Genomic DNA, 16,840 nt, shown 5'->3' on the forward strand with positions numbered 1-16,840 from the left:
AAAGAGGGTTGTTATGGCTCCTGCTTCGGCTCTAGGAGAACAAACATGAAAGGAGGCATTCGATCTGAGGGAAGGTAGCAGTGGAAAGATGGGAGCAGCTTTGACGGCTACTATGGAAGGAGGGAGAAAGTGTCCTTGTGACAACGAGAATTGACGACTATGATAGTGGGGTCAACAATAGCGTAAAGTCACGACGGCAAGTGTGTTCGTAGTCAGAAGAGTCGACAGTAAACAAAATTAAAAAGAAAACTAAGAACAAGAGATAGGGATTTGATCGTTTCGAGGGGATCAATCTCCAAATTGACCCAAGGCTTTCAATTGTATTTGATTGCTTGAGAAAAATAACTAAATGTACACACACACACACAAATATATATATATATATATATATATATATATATATATATATATATATATATATATATAACAAATAAATAAATAAAAATAGCATAATTTGCTACATCAAAGGACTCTTACCATAATTAAGAAAAACTCAAAACTAAATAGGAAAATAAAGACTAATATCAAATCCCTAAAATTAAGGAATCCTAATGACTAATATGCCAACTGTATTTAATATATGTAAGTTTGCAACACTGGTTCCATAGACTTATAATTTCTATCTACAATAGTCTAATATTGGCTACCACAACATGCGACAAGCTTGATATAATGAGATTTTTGGTACTGCCAAATAATAGTATGACACTTATAATTGAATTTTTGACATGTACTTCGTTACCTCATAACCTTTACGAGCTTTTTTTATATATTTTTCTTGATATATAAGCATTAAGATAGGGCCTAAAAACTTATTTTGATGCATTATTGGGAAAAATAATATTTTAATTAATTTAAAATTATTAAAATTTTGATATGTACTTCCTTATCTCAAAACCTTTACCAGCTTTGTTTACATATATTTTCTTGATATATAAGCATTAAGAGAGGGCCTACAAACTTGATGTGGTAGAAGAATATTTTAATTACTTTAAAATTAAAAGTAACTTTTGAAATTGGTCACTAGGGTAGTTTATGGGTGTTGTACTGAATGACACTTCACACTACTCTATGGAGCTAAAAAACCTTCCAAAATGACTGATTAGATGACTTATTTTTGGGTAATTTTGCTTCTACGTGATGACTACAACAACCTGCATTTACAAGACTAAAATGATTATAAAAATCAACTAAAATGAGACTACCAAGCCTACTACAAGCCCTCTATATACTGTGCAAAGTATAAACAAAATCAAAAGACATGAACATACACAAACATTACATCGAACACTTTATTTACATATTTGTCTATGATAATCTCCCCCACTTATTCTTTCGACATCCTCGTCAAAGCCTTTAAAGATGTTATATCTCCTCACATTTGCTTAATCTTCAATCTTCTACTCTAATTGCAATGTGCCTCTTAGCTCCAAACTACTCTCCATCCCTGTAGTTGAGTAGTTGAACTTTGATCCACCAACGTTGTTTCAACTCGCCAATGGTTTTGACTTTGGTACGGGATCAGTCAAGTTATACTGATCTTTGTTGGTTTCTGTAGATCCCTCATATGAATGAAAAGACCTTTGTTGTGTGTCAATCTCTCAAACATCTCATGCTGCTTGAATTGGGTGGATGTTTTGTTGGAGTTTTAATGAGCATTGCCTCATAAATTTTAAAGTTTTTGATATCTTTTCTCCATAAAATTTACGCATCGATTCATCTTCTACTTAGTTGTCACCTCCATATAAGTTTACATCACTTCCACTTTTAGTTAACATTCTGTTGAAAAATGAAGTGGATAATCTACTCTTGGTAGAATCGATCACCATTGGTGAGGATTTGACAAATATTATCTTCTACTAAGTTTTTTTTTAATGGTCATTGAACATGTGCAGAACTCTTCTTTTAAATAAATAAGAGAATTGAGATATTCGGTTTTACCTATTCTCTTAAGGGTTGAGAAAACAATGATTACTTGATTTCGCCTACCTCATCAAGGGTTATATTTCATTCATCAAGCTGGTTACTAGCCTTCACCTACTATTTACTTATACTTCTAAAGCACTCAAAGTGTTTGTACTCATTGCATTGAATAGCCTATTGTAATTCGCCTCCTCATTGCCATCGGATTTCTAGAATGTAAGAAGTTTTGCCCGAAAGAGAAAATTTTCGCTCCGACTTGAATCAAGTCTTTGATAGTTTTGGTCATCTTCGGGGTGGTACCGTCTTCATCATTTTTGCCGCCTACTCATAGTAAAAAAGGTACTGTACCGTGTACTGCCTACTTCGTTTCTTGGTTGAGCACTCCTATATCGACTCAAAGTCTCCTACTTTTGACTATCTTGATGATAAGCCCATCGACACTGATTTTATAAAGTTCTTTGACTTTTGCCCTTCGATCTTGTCTCAATACTTAAAGTTTGTCTCTAAATTCTCTATCTCGTTGATCACCTTTCATAACTATATGCTCTCCTTCCATAAGAGCAAGGGATCGATGACTCCACAAAAATCTCATATCTGCAGTACTATTGCTTATGGGATCATGACTTAGGGTGTTGCTGTTGTAATTCTTATTTTATCCCTATTTTTTCTCTTTTATTTTTTCTTTTTGTTATTGAAATTTACTGCAAAATTATGTGTCATCCGTCACTGATTATTTCATCACATCCAATGAAAACATGTTATTTAATGTAGAAAAACAAAGATAATATAAAAGAGCGACATGTGATAGGAATCATAATCTTAAACCTAATAATACAAAACATTAGGATCAAAATCTAAAAGGATATACGAAGTATATATATGTAGAGAAGTAACATGACATGACACAACAATACCACAATGAGACCTTTCCAGTATCAAAATATTTATAATGTTTATTTAAAAGAAAGCAGTAGAAGTCGAATCACCAACCACAAAGGTTTCTATATGCTACACTTAATCTTAGAGGGATGAATAAAGACTTCATAGGGTTATTATATATATATAATTGATCTCACTATACAAGTTGGAGGGATCAAAACAAGTGATGTTCCTGAAAACGATTATATAAAGTATTTTTTGGATTTTCTTATGTGACTAAAAGAGACCCACCAAGACAAAAATACTATCAGATCCATATGGGAGAAGATTGATAATTTAAAAAAAAAATATGTGAATTAAATTGTTAATGAACATACTTCATTTGTTATTTATAGAAACACGAGTTATTTGACAAGGGATCTATAAACCTCTTTATTTTCTATTTTTGATTAATATTTTTAAGGAATATAGAAATAGAATAAGAATGACGAAAAATGAGAAATACACAACCAAAGGAAAATTATCTTTTATATTGAAAAAACTTCAATCTTTTCAATTGTTTGATATTTTGTTATAATTCTTTCCTCAAAGATGACTTGACAACTCTCTGGATTTTCAATCTTGTTAGATGCCTATATTGAAAGTCTACCCAAAGTTTTAATTGATAGCCAAGTAGCCACTAATGGTTATAAGTATATTCCACCTACAATGACATGGCTAGCTAGCCCACCATGATCAGGGCTCATAAGAAAGAGCTGGAGCAATGACAGTGAGAGAGGAACAGATTGGCCAAAGTTGATAATTGATACTCTTAATTTATAGTCCAAGCCATGGCTAGATTCATTGCAGATAGAGAGCAAATTTATTCCTTCCTTTTTTTTTTCTCTAATGGGCAAAAAATAGATGCATGAATGAAGTGTTGGTTTCGTCTTTCTTTGGAAAGTATTGAGTGTAGGGAGATAGTGTATGCACATTAAGATCATATATATGAACTAGTGAGAGATGCATGCACATTAAGATCATGCATATGAACCGGTAAAGAAGTATATAAGGCTCATTGTGATGAGCAAATCATGACTTCTATCTTTAGAATAAACCTACTTTTGTAGGAGAATTATGAATTCAATCATGGTTATATATATATATATATATATATATATATATATATATATATATATATATATATATATATAGACTTGATTAAATTCAATTTGGGTCAAATAAGTTTGGAACTGGTCCAAAATCACCTTGAGCCGGTCAAAGTCAACTAAACTAGCTTGATTCAAATTCAGTTTTGGGATCAATTGGGTCCAAACTCATAAAACAAAGTCAAAACAAAAGCCATCCCAAGATATAACCAGGAGCATATCTTTTCTCGAGCACGATCGTAAAGAATCTTGAGGATTCTCCGACACTAACGGAAAAGATAATGAAAGGAAAAGATACATGAAGGATAAATCAGAGGAAGATGAGTTTCCCCTCTCGTTGAAGCAGGAAGAAAAATCTATATCTTCCTTCGTCCAACCGATGCTATGTCGCCTATATGCAATGCAACGATAACTAAGTCGCGTGGAGAGGTAGTGTGTGCATGAGCCATACGCATGGGAAATCTCCACTTTTGACTTGGTAAGGTAAGTGCATTAAGGAAATTTTAATGTTTTCCCCTAACAATCCTTATGAAACATAAAATTTTTCTTCAAACAAATAAAATAATCATACTAAATAAATCAATCAATCAAAAGAAATGTTGGTGCATATACTATGTGGTCGATAAGGTATCTTTTTTAAAATTTAACCTTATTTATTGAAGTAAGAATCCATACGAAGAAAACGGAGTGAACCAAGCCTTAAACTACGTTCCTAAGACCCATATTTCAACTAACTCAAACACAACATAGAGTTTGTCTTCTCGGGTTTATGCTTTAATGACCATATGCGAGTATATTTATTATTCACTAGAGATTCTAAGGATTACACAAATCCCTAGTCGTGACTATCTACAGATTCTCTCATATAGGAGAGTCTTTACCAGAGATGTGTGTAGAGTCACATCTCATGAAAAAAATATCGCTTCAAGTCTCTTTTAGACAAATGCTCTTCCTATCCCTCTACATAGGAGCACTAATCACCATAGAGATGGATTAGAGTGATACTCAATCTATAATGCACTTATTGTGTCATATTATTACCACATTGAACCTTCTTGAGGGGATCTTTCGTTATAGAGGTTGGGTTCCACCGTTGGAAGACCTATTAAAAGCAAAACTCATCCCGACTTTAGTCCTATATATATATATATAATATGTTAAGAGTTTATGATTTGATGAGCAACATATTGAAAAAGATTTGTTTGTTCATCATGTATATGCATAATAATTTTTTTCCTCATAAATCATATAACAACATTTTGGGAAGTAAACATATAATAAAATGCTCATAATTTGAAATATATTCTACCACATAAAACATGTACATTATTGTTAATTCTATTTCTTAGACGTTACATAGCTAAAAATTCCAAAATAACAATTCCGATACATTAATTGTCACTAAAGTTGCATATAATTTTGATAGTTCAGAAATTTCATCATGCATTTTTTTAATGTGACATGTGATGTCTTGTTTATCTATGCCCTCAAAAATGATATCATGCATTGGAATAATAATGATGCACTAACGACCATCAGCAGTCACAGAAAGTATATTACATGCTAAAGCTTTGGTGATGAGTTTCAACAAATTAACAGATTCAAAAGAAAATAAGATTCAATATCTAAATGTATCATAGGGAGATGACACTTGTAAAGTAAAGGCAGAACATCGATATATGATACACATCATAATATTTTCCAACAAATTTTCGATAAAAGCATCTTTATTTTTATATTCATAGCCCCCACATGTCATGCATATGACTTCTGCACTTGCATATAAGGAATCAACAACAGTGAATGATAGGCATATGCTTAGCACTTGAAATCTTGATGTATGCCAAGCTCACTGAAAGGAGGTGTGCAATCATTCTTGCGAGATCTTGTCCTCCTATGTGAGGTAGCATGCACATGAATTGCCACTACAAACATTCATGTTGCATCAAACACAAATATGAGATAATAAGGTAGCATAATAGATGGTAATTATTTGCAACAAATGTAAGGCTTACTAAGAACTAAGATAAAAGTGCATAGATCACTTAGGTATATATGGCAGGTAATAGTCAACATATATTGGTTTTAGTCAACTTATCTCTCATCATTAGGATTTCTTTCTTCAAAAAGAGGAACAAAACTTAAGTCTGCTCCAAACACTGTGATCAAACTACCTGGGTGGTAGCCAAGCTACCAGAATTTATATGGCAAGCAAAACAAATCACAATCTCCAGGTATGTAGCATCCTCCAAAAAAATATATATATACATTGCATTACGAGTGCAAACATACAATAGTTGGACCTAAATGTCATTCCACATTATGTAATCTGTTATAATATGTAACAAAAATTAATCTCTAAAATGCATGTTTCAGCATGAACTATATAGACCTATCAAGGGGTGTCAACTCAATGAGAATATGAAATATCTTGATGCAAGAAGATACTAGTTCTCAACCACAACATAAGTAGAAGAAAGACAAGACTGGACATAAGTAGAAGCTTTGTATTATAAGGTCATAGATGATAAATACATTATCTTAATTCTAAGGGTCCAAAACAAACAAGATAAGGCTTAAGAAGAACAATGAACTATCATAAACAAAGTTTTACAACCAGCTTTTAAGTGAAATTAATACTAGGTGTCTCCTCTACATTTGTCATAAAGAAGAAGTTACTCATGATACAAAACCTTGTTGAAGAATTTACATTTAAATTTTGTTTCGATCATCTCCACTTGCCTGAAGTACTCTTTCGATCATCTAAAGCTCCTGCACAATCACTATTAGTGAAACCAAATAATTTACATTTAAATTTTGTTTTGAACACCCATTTTAATCCAATCGCTTTCTTTTCTTTCGGTAGATCCATTAGCTCCCAAGTTTCATTCTTCTCAATTGACTTGATTTCCTCCTTCATTGCTTTTCTCCATTCCTCTTTTTTAACTGCTTCCTCAAAAGTTGTAGGATCTGAAATAAACAAAGCAAATGTTGAGTTATAAATTTCTGTCAGTGATCTGAAATTTCTTGGAGGGGTTTCATCTGAGGAATCCGAGTTTGAACTACTATTGGGTGAGGCTGACGATGAACTTATTGGAGCAGGATCTGTCACTTGATTCTGCGGAGTGTCTAATTCTGCTGGAATCTGCATTTGTGTTTCACCTTTATTGGTCTCCCAATTCCAACTTGCCCTTTCATCAAACATAACATTTCTGTTAATAATAACTTTGCCACTAATAGGGTTATATAATCGATATGCTTTAGATTGTAAAGAATAACCAATTAAAATGCATTTCTCTGATTTTTCATCAAGCTTGTGATGATTTTGTGAATTCACTAAAGCATAAGCAATACAACAAAAAATTCTTAGATGTCTAACACTTGGTTTCATACCATACCAAGCCTCAAAAGGAGTTCGATTCATAATAGCCTTTGTTGGTGAAATATTCAATAAATAAACTGCTGTTGCAACTGCTTCTGCCCAAAACTGATTTGGAAGATGTTTTCCTTTAAGCAAACTTCTTGCCATTTCAACGACAGTCCGATTCTTTCCCTCAGCTACACCATTTTGCTCCGGTGTATATGGTGCTGTCAATTCTCTATAGATACCATTTTCTTCACAAAAAGAACTAAACTCATTAGATAAAAATTCACCACCTCTATCTGTCCGAAGTGTCTTTATATATCTACCACTTTGTCTTTCTACAAGTACCTTGAATTTTCAAAAATTATCAAATGTTTCATATTTCAATTTCAAAAAATATACCCAACTCATGCGACTATAATCATCCGTAAACAATAAAAAATATTGACTTCCACCAAATGATTTTGTATTCATAGGTCCACATAAATCAGTATGAATTAATTCAAGACAATTAGATGCTCTCCATGCTTTTCCAATAAGAAATGATTTTCTACTTTGTTTGCCATAAATACATCCTTCACATACATTAAGTGTATTAATCTTAGGCAATCCAAAAATCATTCCTTTTTGACTTAACAACCTTAAACCTTTAATATTAAGGTGTCCATATCTTAAATGCCATAAACTAGACTCATTCTTTTGAGTTGTGATAAGCGCATGTCTTTCAATATTTGACACATCAAGTGGAAACATCTTGTTTTGTGTCATGCAAACATTTACTATAATCAAACCAGATTTCTTATCTCTAATAGTGCATGAACCATCATCAAATATTACTGAATATCCATCATTTACTAATTGTCCAACACTCAACAAATTATGTGATAAAGTAGGAACAAAGAAAACATTATCAATGTATTTTACCTTCCCTTGATTTATCTTCACCTCAATTGTTCTTTTTCCTTCCACTTGGATTTGCTTGTTATCTCCAAGTCTAACATTCAACTTGTGAGTCTCATCAATATCTCTAAATATTAATTTTATGCCTGACATATGATTAGAACATCTACTATCCAAAAACCAAATATCATTTGAGATGTTATGAATTTGTGAATGAGTCATAAACAACTTACTATTTTCTTTATTTTTCTCCACATAGCTTGCTTGCTTTTCTCTTTTCCAGCAATCTGCCTTCATGTGACTAAACTTTTTACAATAGTAACATTGAATTCTACTTTTGTAATTTTGATCATAATTTGATTGCCCTTGTTCATCAAAGTGTCCTCTTCCTCTTCCATTTCCTCTACCACAAAATCCTCCTCTGCCACGTCCCCTTCCTATTAATTTTTTGTCTTCTTTTGAAATAGAAGACTCCCCCTTAGCCTGAAATGCTTTTTCTTCACTTTTTTCAAGTGACATGTTCAATCTTACTTCATGTGCTTGCAAGGAACCCATTAGTTCATCAAATGAATAAGTAGATAAATCTTTTGATTCCTCAATTGCGGCAACAACATGATCAAATTTCGGAGTTAAACTTCTCAAAACTTTTGCAACAATTATATGATCAGGAAGATGTTCACCATAAGATTTCATTTGACTAACAATTTCAGTCACTCGAGAAAGAAAATCTTGCACCGATTCATTACTTTTCATGAATTCTCAAAACTTTTGCAACAATTATATGATCAGGAAGATGTTCACCATAAGATTTCATTTGACTAACAATTTCAGTCACTCGAGAAAGAAAATCTTGCACCGATTCATTACTTTTCATGAACAAAATTTCAAACTCACGACGGAAGGTTTGAAGTTTTACCGTAATCACCCTTGATGAGCCTTGAAATTTATTTTGAAGTATCAACCAAGCTTGCTTTGAGGTTATCGCTACTGCAATTCTTGAGAAGATCGTCTCATGTACAGCTTGTTGAATGAAGAAAATGCCTTTGAATCCTTCTTTCTATTCTCCCTCAGCCTGATTTCATCATCTGGATCTGCATATCCATTCTCTATTAAGTCCCAAAGATCTTGAGACTTGAATAGAGTCTTCATCTTGATACTCCAAAATTCATAACTTTTGCCCAAGAAGATTGGGATAAGGGGTTGAGACACGGAATTACCGTTAAAAGCCATAATGCCCAGTTCAGATTGAAACTAGGCTCTGATACCACAAATGTTGGGGATGGAGGAGCAAGGAGAAACAAAATACTACGATACGAGTAAAAAGAATCCTTTCGACTCAAGAAAACTGATGTAGTATTAAAAACAGGAGAATTGATAAGACACTTACAAGATACCAAATGCACACAGATTCTCTATCTTTCTCTGCTTGCTATCTCAATCTCTCAATCTATATCTCAATATCTTGCTACATGAACTACGGTCCTATTTATAGGACCTAATGACAACCACCCTAACTACTAGATCACGAGGTGGTTAATGAAACCACCTTATAACTACTAGATCATGATTCAAGTGGTTATTGAAATCATCATCTAACCACTAGATCATGATAATAATCTAGATAGATAACTAGAATCAAATCTCAACACCCCTGTGTCAAATTGCTGCAAACCAGTGATCTGCTGTGACTGCAATTCAGCGGAAGCGTGGTAGATTCTCAACCACCGCTCCTGCGCCTTCATCTCCCCCATTCCACCGGTTTCGAGGCCCCTCCTATGATCCGCCTCATCCCGCTGCGGCTGCAGGCGGCTGCAAGCCTGTCTCCCATGGCGCCACTGGCCACTTATCCTCTTCCTCCTCAGGGTCTCACCTCCGTCGCCCGCCACCCATTGGGTCGAGCGGCTGCGGCTGCAGGCGCCGAGTTCTGTGCTCTCTGAACTGCATCGATTGCAGTTTTCTCTCTGCTTTCGAAATTGGAACCACTTCCACGGCACTTCACTGCCCATATTCAGTGCAGCACTCTTTATTTCTTACTGCAGAATTGTTGCACTTCACCACCCAGATTCCTAAGTGCAGCACTCCTGATTCCTTACTGTAGAACTGCTGCACAGATATCTGCTACACAATATTGCACAGGTCTTCTCCTTCGACGAAGACCTTATTTGCCACCATCTCAGGTGACACTGATCTACATCAATACTTCTTCCTCCCTCATCTTCTTCCTTCGTGATCATATTTTTCATATGTCATCATCTATCTCTGATGCTCCAATATCCCAAGCGCATCCTGTCCAGTACTAAATCCGGACCACAAGCTATAATTACACTAGGATCGTCTCATCTTTCAAGCAATTCAAGCCTCGATCGTTGGATTTCTCGCCCCACTTATTTTTTCATGTGATACTGTTGCCGAAGCTTGGTGCAAATTACAAACTACCCTGGCCAATCATTCCCGCACTCGTATGCTTAGTCTCATATCCAGTCTCATGAAGATAAAACAAAAGAGAAGTACTATAGCTGATTATCTACACAACATAAAGATTATCATCGATAACTTGACCTTGATAGGTCATTCCCTTAGTGATGAAGAAGTTACTATTTATATCCTCAACGGCTTCGGAGACGAGTGCAAGGCACGTGATTCATCAGTATCATTCGAAGAACTCTACGACAAGCTGACTGACTTTGAGATATATTTAAAGCACGAGGACAAACTGCCAGGACCATCAATCACAGCTCAAGTCAATCAAAAATCTATGAGAAAAAGCAATCCGTATAACAAGATTGTCAACAGAGGTTTGACCAAGATACCTTATGAACCTATGAGCTTCAAACAAATCATCTCTCCTTCTCATCATCAAGATTTGAGCACGAGGACATCCTTGATCTAAGGCCAGAATAAGGATAATATTTATGAAGTCGTCAGTTTTACAAATAAATTCCTCTCAGGCTTATTTTTCACTCTGTCCTGCCTTCTTATTTCACTTGTTTTAAACCTAGCGCTACTATCTCTAGTTCTCCAACTCATGAACCTTTACACTCGTTGCATTCCTAAACTAATTAGTTGACTTCTATGCATTCCTCAACTTATTACTTCACTTCTATAATTACTATCGGGGTCCTTTACTTCACCTGTTAGTATGCCTTATTGAACTTGAGCCCAGTCTTGACTGCCTGTTAGCCCGCCCCCAGTTCCCCTACGAGATTAGAATGAAATTACTCAACAACTGACTTACCTTTGACCTTACGCGCCTCGACTAGATTATTTAGATCCTATTTGATTTACTTGTTTTCATCCTTTAGCATTGTGGGCGACCTTCGATTGAATACCTCGCTGATTGCTTTTAAACCCCTATCTAATTATTACTATCATTAGACTATTTGTCTTCCGACTGATGAGTTTTGTTCTGACTTCTGTTAGGGATGTTATTTGACTTAACGATAACCAATGGGGCAATGCAACAGGGATGTGACTTAACGATAACTCATAGGGCTGTTATTTGTACGCCGCAACTGATCTGCAATAAATAGAAAAGAACTATGGTTTTTGATACAGAAAACACATGAAAACACACATCACATGAGAAATATAAGAACACGGAATCATGACATTAATAAAAGTCAAGGGAATACAGAAAGCAACACTAAAAGAATTCATGTTTGCATTATGAGAAGTTAACTTAAATTAACTCCACTTAAGGATTAGACTCTATTTTCTAAAACTAGAAAGATGAGAGGTGTTCAATCAGATGTTTATTTTGACAAGTTTAGATTTTATATAATTTTGTAAACTATTTTACTAAGTACATATGGATATACCCTCTTCGTCATAAATAAGAAGTTTCAACGATCTTCACCAACTTTATAAAGCTGGTTGAAAACTTCTTTCAGTCTACAATTAAAACGTGGAGGTGAATATCAAGCCCTCACATCCTACTTCTTAACTTGTGGCATCCAACACCTTAAGTCACCCTGACACACTCCTCAATTAGTTGGCTCTGCTGAACATAAACATCGATATATCGTAGAAGCTAGTCTCACACTTCTACATCAAGCCTTCATGCCATCTGTCACCTTTCAAACTACCATCTATCTTATTAATCGTTTGCTCACTCTAATTCTCCAAAACTTGTCTCCATTTAAAAAACTATTTTTCAAATCATTAAACCTTCAAAAACTCAGAATATTTGGTTGTTTATGTTATCCGTGGCTACGTCCCTATACCCCACACAATATAGCACCAAGATCTAAACCTTGCATCCTCATAGGATATTCTTTTGAACATAATGCCTTTCGGTACTACGAACTACAAACTAAAAAAGTCTTTATTTCACGACATGTTTTTGTTGAGTCTGCCTTTCCATTTCAAAAGCATGAGTCTCCCATCACTGAATTATACCTTCGATCCCCTCAAACGAACCTCTTCTCACACCATCCAGTCCTTTTTTTAAAGATCCATACTCTTTAACAGCCCCCCACTCCCTCCATTCTTTCTCCTCTTCCTTCTTCACAAGCCTCCCCTACTACTGAAGTAATATCCTCAGAAGCACAATAACTTTCTTTACCTAGTGTCATCGATGTATCTCAGCCTATCCTGAACTATGTCGATGCTTCTCCACCACTCAAACCAATAACAAAACCTACAGTTCCTAGATATCCAATGACAACACACTCAAAAAGTGGTATCTTTAAACCATGTCAGGTTCTCGACCTCCATGCTATCACCAATTACTCTCCTAAGACCAGTGAACCCACCACAATTACTCAAACACAAAAATCTTCACATTAGCGTAAAGCTATGTGTGAAGAATATGATGCTCTACTCCATAACTCTACATGGACTCATCATCGGGTGTAAATGGGTCTTCCGAATTAAGCAGAACCCCGATGGGTCCGTTGCTTGATATAAAGCACGTTTAGTAGCCAAAGGGTTTCATCAATGACTTGGAGTTGACTTCACAGAAACTTTTAGTCCTGTTGTTAAACCCACAACAATTTGGCTTATTCTAAGTTTGGCCATCTCTAGAGGCTAGCACTTACGATAATTGAACGTTAATAATATCTTTTTACAAGGGACTCTAACTGAAGATGTCTTTATGCAGCAACCCCCTAGCTTTGTTCATCACCAATATCCGAGACATGTCTACAAATTATAAAAAGCCATTTATAGACTTCATCAAGCTCTTGGTATATTGAACTTGGATCGTTTCTGATATCAACTGGCTTCATCAACTCCAAGTCTGATACCTCTTTATTCCTACGACAACAACATAGAAATATAATATATTTTTTAGTATATGTAGATGATATTATTGTCATAGGCAATAATCCCTTGGAGATTCAGACATTTCTAAAGCAATTGGCTGATCGATTCTCCCTCAAAGATTTAGGACCCTTGAGCTACTTTTTGGGAATGGAAGCAATATTTACATCCTTAGGTCTCCTCCTCTCATAGAGAAAGTATATTTAAAATTTATTATCAAAGACAAATATGTTGGATGCGAAAGAAGTTGCTACTCCTCTCTCTACTAGTGAATCACTCAAATTATGTGATGGCAGCTCTACCACGGACTCAACTCAATACCGACAAGTACTTGGCTCCTTACAGCACTTGGCTCTCATCCATCCAGATATCTCATTTGCGGTCAATAAATTATCTCAATTCATGCACCAGCCTTCTGCTATGCATTGGTCTACGGTTAAACGAATTTTTGCGGTATCTTAAAGAGACACTCAATCATGGTCTCTTTCTCCGCAAAACCACTCCACTTCATCTCTATGCCTTTGCTGATATTGATTGGGCGGGAAACTTTGATGATAGAACCTCCACGTTATGATATGTCATCTTTCTTGGGTCTAATCCAATCAGTTGGAGTTCTAAGAAGCAAAAGACAATCGCCCGGTCTACAACTGAAATTGAATATCGTGTCATTGTTACCGTTGTTGCTAAACTCAATTGGGTTATAAATCTCCTTAAGGAACCCAAAGTCAACTCTACCCTTACTCCTACATTATATTGTGACAATGTTGGAGCTATCTACTTATGTGTCAATCTAGTGTTTCACTCACGTATGAAACACATTGCCATCGACTTTCACTTCGTGTGAGATCAAGTTGTCAAACATCAACTTCGTGTCTCTCATGTCCATATGGCTGATCAACTAGCAGACTCACTCGCGAAGCCTCTAGCCCAAAAACTATTTTTGTTGCATCAGTACAAGATTGATATCCTTGATAAGAGCTCGATCTTGTGGGGGCGATCTTGCGGGTGCATGATAATAGAGAGATTTCCTTTGATAACAGAGAGATCTCCTCAACTGCATAGCAGATGAGATTTCCTCACCTGCATGAGGAAATCTCGCTGCTCAATTGAGAAAATCATCTCTTTCCATGTATAAATAGATATCATACGATGCTAATTGAAGTGCGCTTTTCTTACCTTTTCTCAGTGGATAACTGCTCGACCACGGGCCTTACTGCTCGACCACGGGCCTTCTCGACCATGTCGAGGCAGCCCAGGAGAAGGACCTCGGCGAAGACGATCGGAACTGCCAGTAGCGGCATCAGGCTCGGCCATCTCCTCCGCTGCTGCTGGTGGCATTCATCGGCAGATGGCTGCTCTCTTTCGCCACCTGGGGAAGAGGAGTCGCACCGGCCACAGCTACGACGGCTGCCTCATTTCATTGCTGACGGAATCAGGCTGCCGCACCGACCTTACATGGGTTGGTGTGAATTCGATAAGGGTTGATAGAGACCAATACCTTACATGAGCTAGCAGTCATAGATCTGGCCAATAACTCTATTGGGAGCTGGTTCACAGTTTGGTCTACCAACAAGACATAACACGTAATGGTTTTCTTGAGACCATTGATAATATTTTTTTAGAAAAGTACCATAAATTCTACTCGAAGTTTCAACACCTACTTACTATATAATATATATACGACATGAAAGATCACACACTATGTCAACCCACACCGATTTGGAGCAGTCGACGTACCCACCGTTTAATTCGGGATGGGCTGTACCACTCTGTCAGGCTAATTGATTTGGTGCATGTCATACTGGCGGGTATGAATTGTTATGATTATCCGTGGGAAAGGGTTTAGCTTATTTGCAACTTACGCTTACAACACATGCAAGCCAAATTAGGAAAGGAAAAACATGATCCTCATAACTATTCTTTTGGATTGGCAGAATGATAAGTATTTTTATGGAAGAACTATTCTTCCATGCCTCATAACTATTATCTAAACCAACTTCTCTAGCAGCACTGGTTGCAATTTTTTTATCCGAACCCTGATTTGTTTCTTCTTTTTTTTTCAAAAATTTGTCATATTTCTCTTTTATATAATATGGCACGTAAATCAAATAATTAAAATGGAAGTTAAGTACGCAACGTTTCTTACATCATCGCCTCTCTCGTGTTAAATTTGGGAAACGTGAACACTACCGAGTTACCGTTGCAGCTCATCCATTGGACCGCCAGCATTATAAATAGCTCATCCCCCTCCTCCCCTTTCTTTGCCACTCACTCAACAACTCCAAGCGAGCCCATCAACCTACCTCACCATGAGTCGCCTTCTCGCTATGCTTCTCCTCCTCCTCCGTCTCGACCTCTCATGCTCAGTCGGTGGGCGGCTGGCAGCCAATCCGGGACCTCGACGACCCCCATGTGCGTGAGATCGCCGTGTTCGCAGTCTCCCAGTATAACGTTCATGAGAACAAGGATCTCGAACTCTCTCCGGTGCTGGCCGGTCAACAGCAGGTAGTGAGCGGGATGAACTATAACCTCACGCTGCAGGTGAAGGATGGATTATCCACGGCTAAGTACGTGGCAGTTGTGTACGAGTCCCTTGAAGGGAGAGAAGTTGCTCGAGTCCTTCGTGCTGATTCAGGTGAGTGACCAAGAATATAAACTTTTTCTTATTTTGCAATACGAAGAATATAAATGGGAAGAAATTGCCCAAAAAAAAATGAATAGGCTACCACTAGAGAGGAAAACAACTCAGGAAAGAGCACTTGATGAACTTGAATATAATTGAGTGACGATGTATTCGATGCAGATGGGGGGTGAGCCAAGGCATTTGAATGCATCGGCCAACCATGGAATAAGTACAATGGCAAGGAAGAAGAGGTCAATAACGTACATCCTCCCTTGTTCTTGTGGGCAGAAGACGATATAGTAGCTGTTGAAATTTTAGTGTTGGTGGGCACATAGAGCCAACAGAGGTACGTGACATCGTCCATGTCTTATATACAGTAGCTGTTGAAACGTCAAATTTTCCCTCCCTTCTTCGGTGACACATTCAGTTCCACGTTAAATATCAGTCTCTTCATTTAACTTACTCCTCTAACATCACCAAGTGCTTGGAAAGGAGAGTTGGTTGGTTCAATATTGATCTCCACTCTCATGTGGTGGTTTTGATCGACTACTTCGACAGTAGGATGATCATAACTCTCATAGAGATATTACTTTTCTTACATAAAGTAAACAGCGAAGACGAAATTTGATTCCAAAATCTTGTTTCTCTTTAACTAGTTGATATCTTCGGTAATCCGAAACTTTATCTCTCTATATCGAATGATACACCTAATCCTAATAGAATCCAAGAAAGGAAAAACGT

Source organism: Musa acuminata, chromosome BXJ3-2 (assembly GCF_036884655.1).
Source record: "Musa acuminata AAA Group cultivar baxijiao chromosome BXJ3-2, Cavendish_Baxijiao_AAA, whole genome shotgun sequence".
Taxonomy (NCBI): Eukaryota; Viridiplantae; Streptophyta; class Magnoliopsida; order Zingiberales; family Musaceae; genus Musa; species Musa acuminata.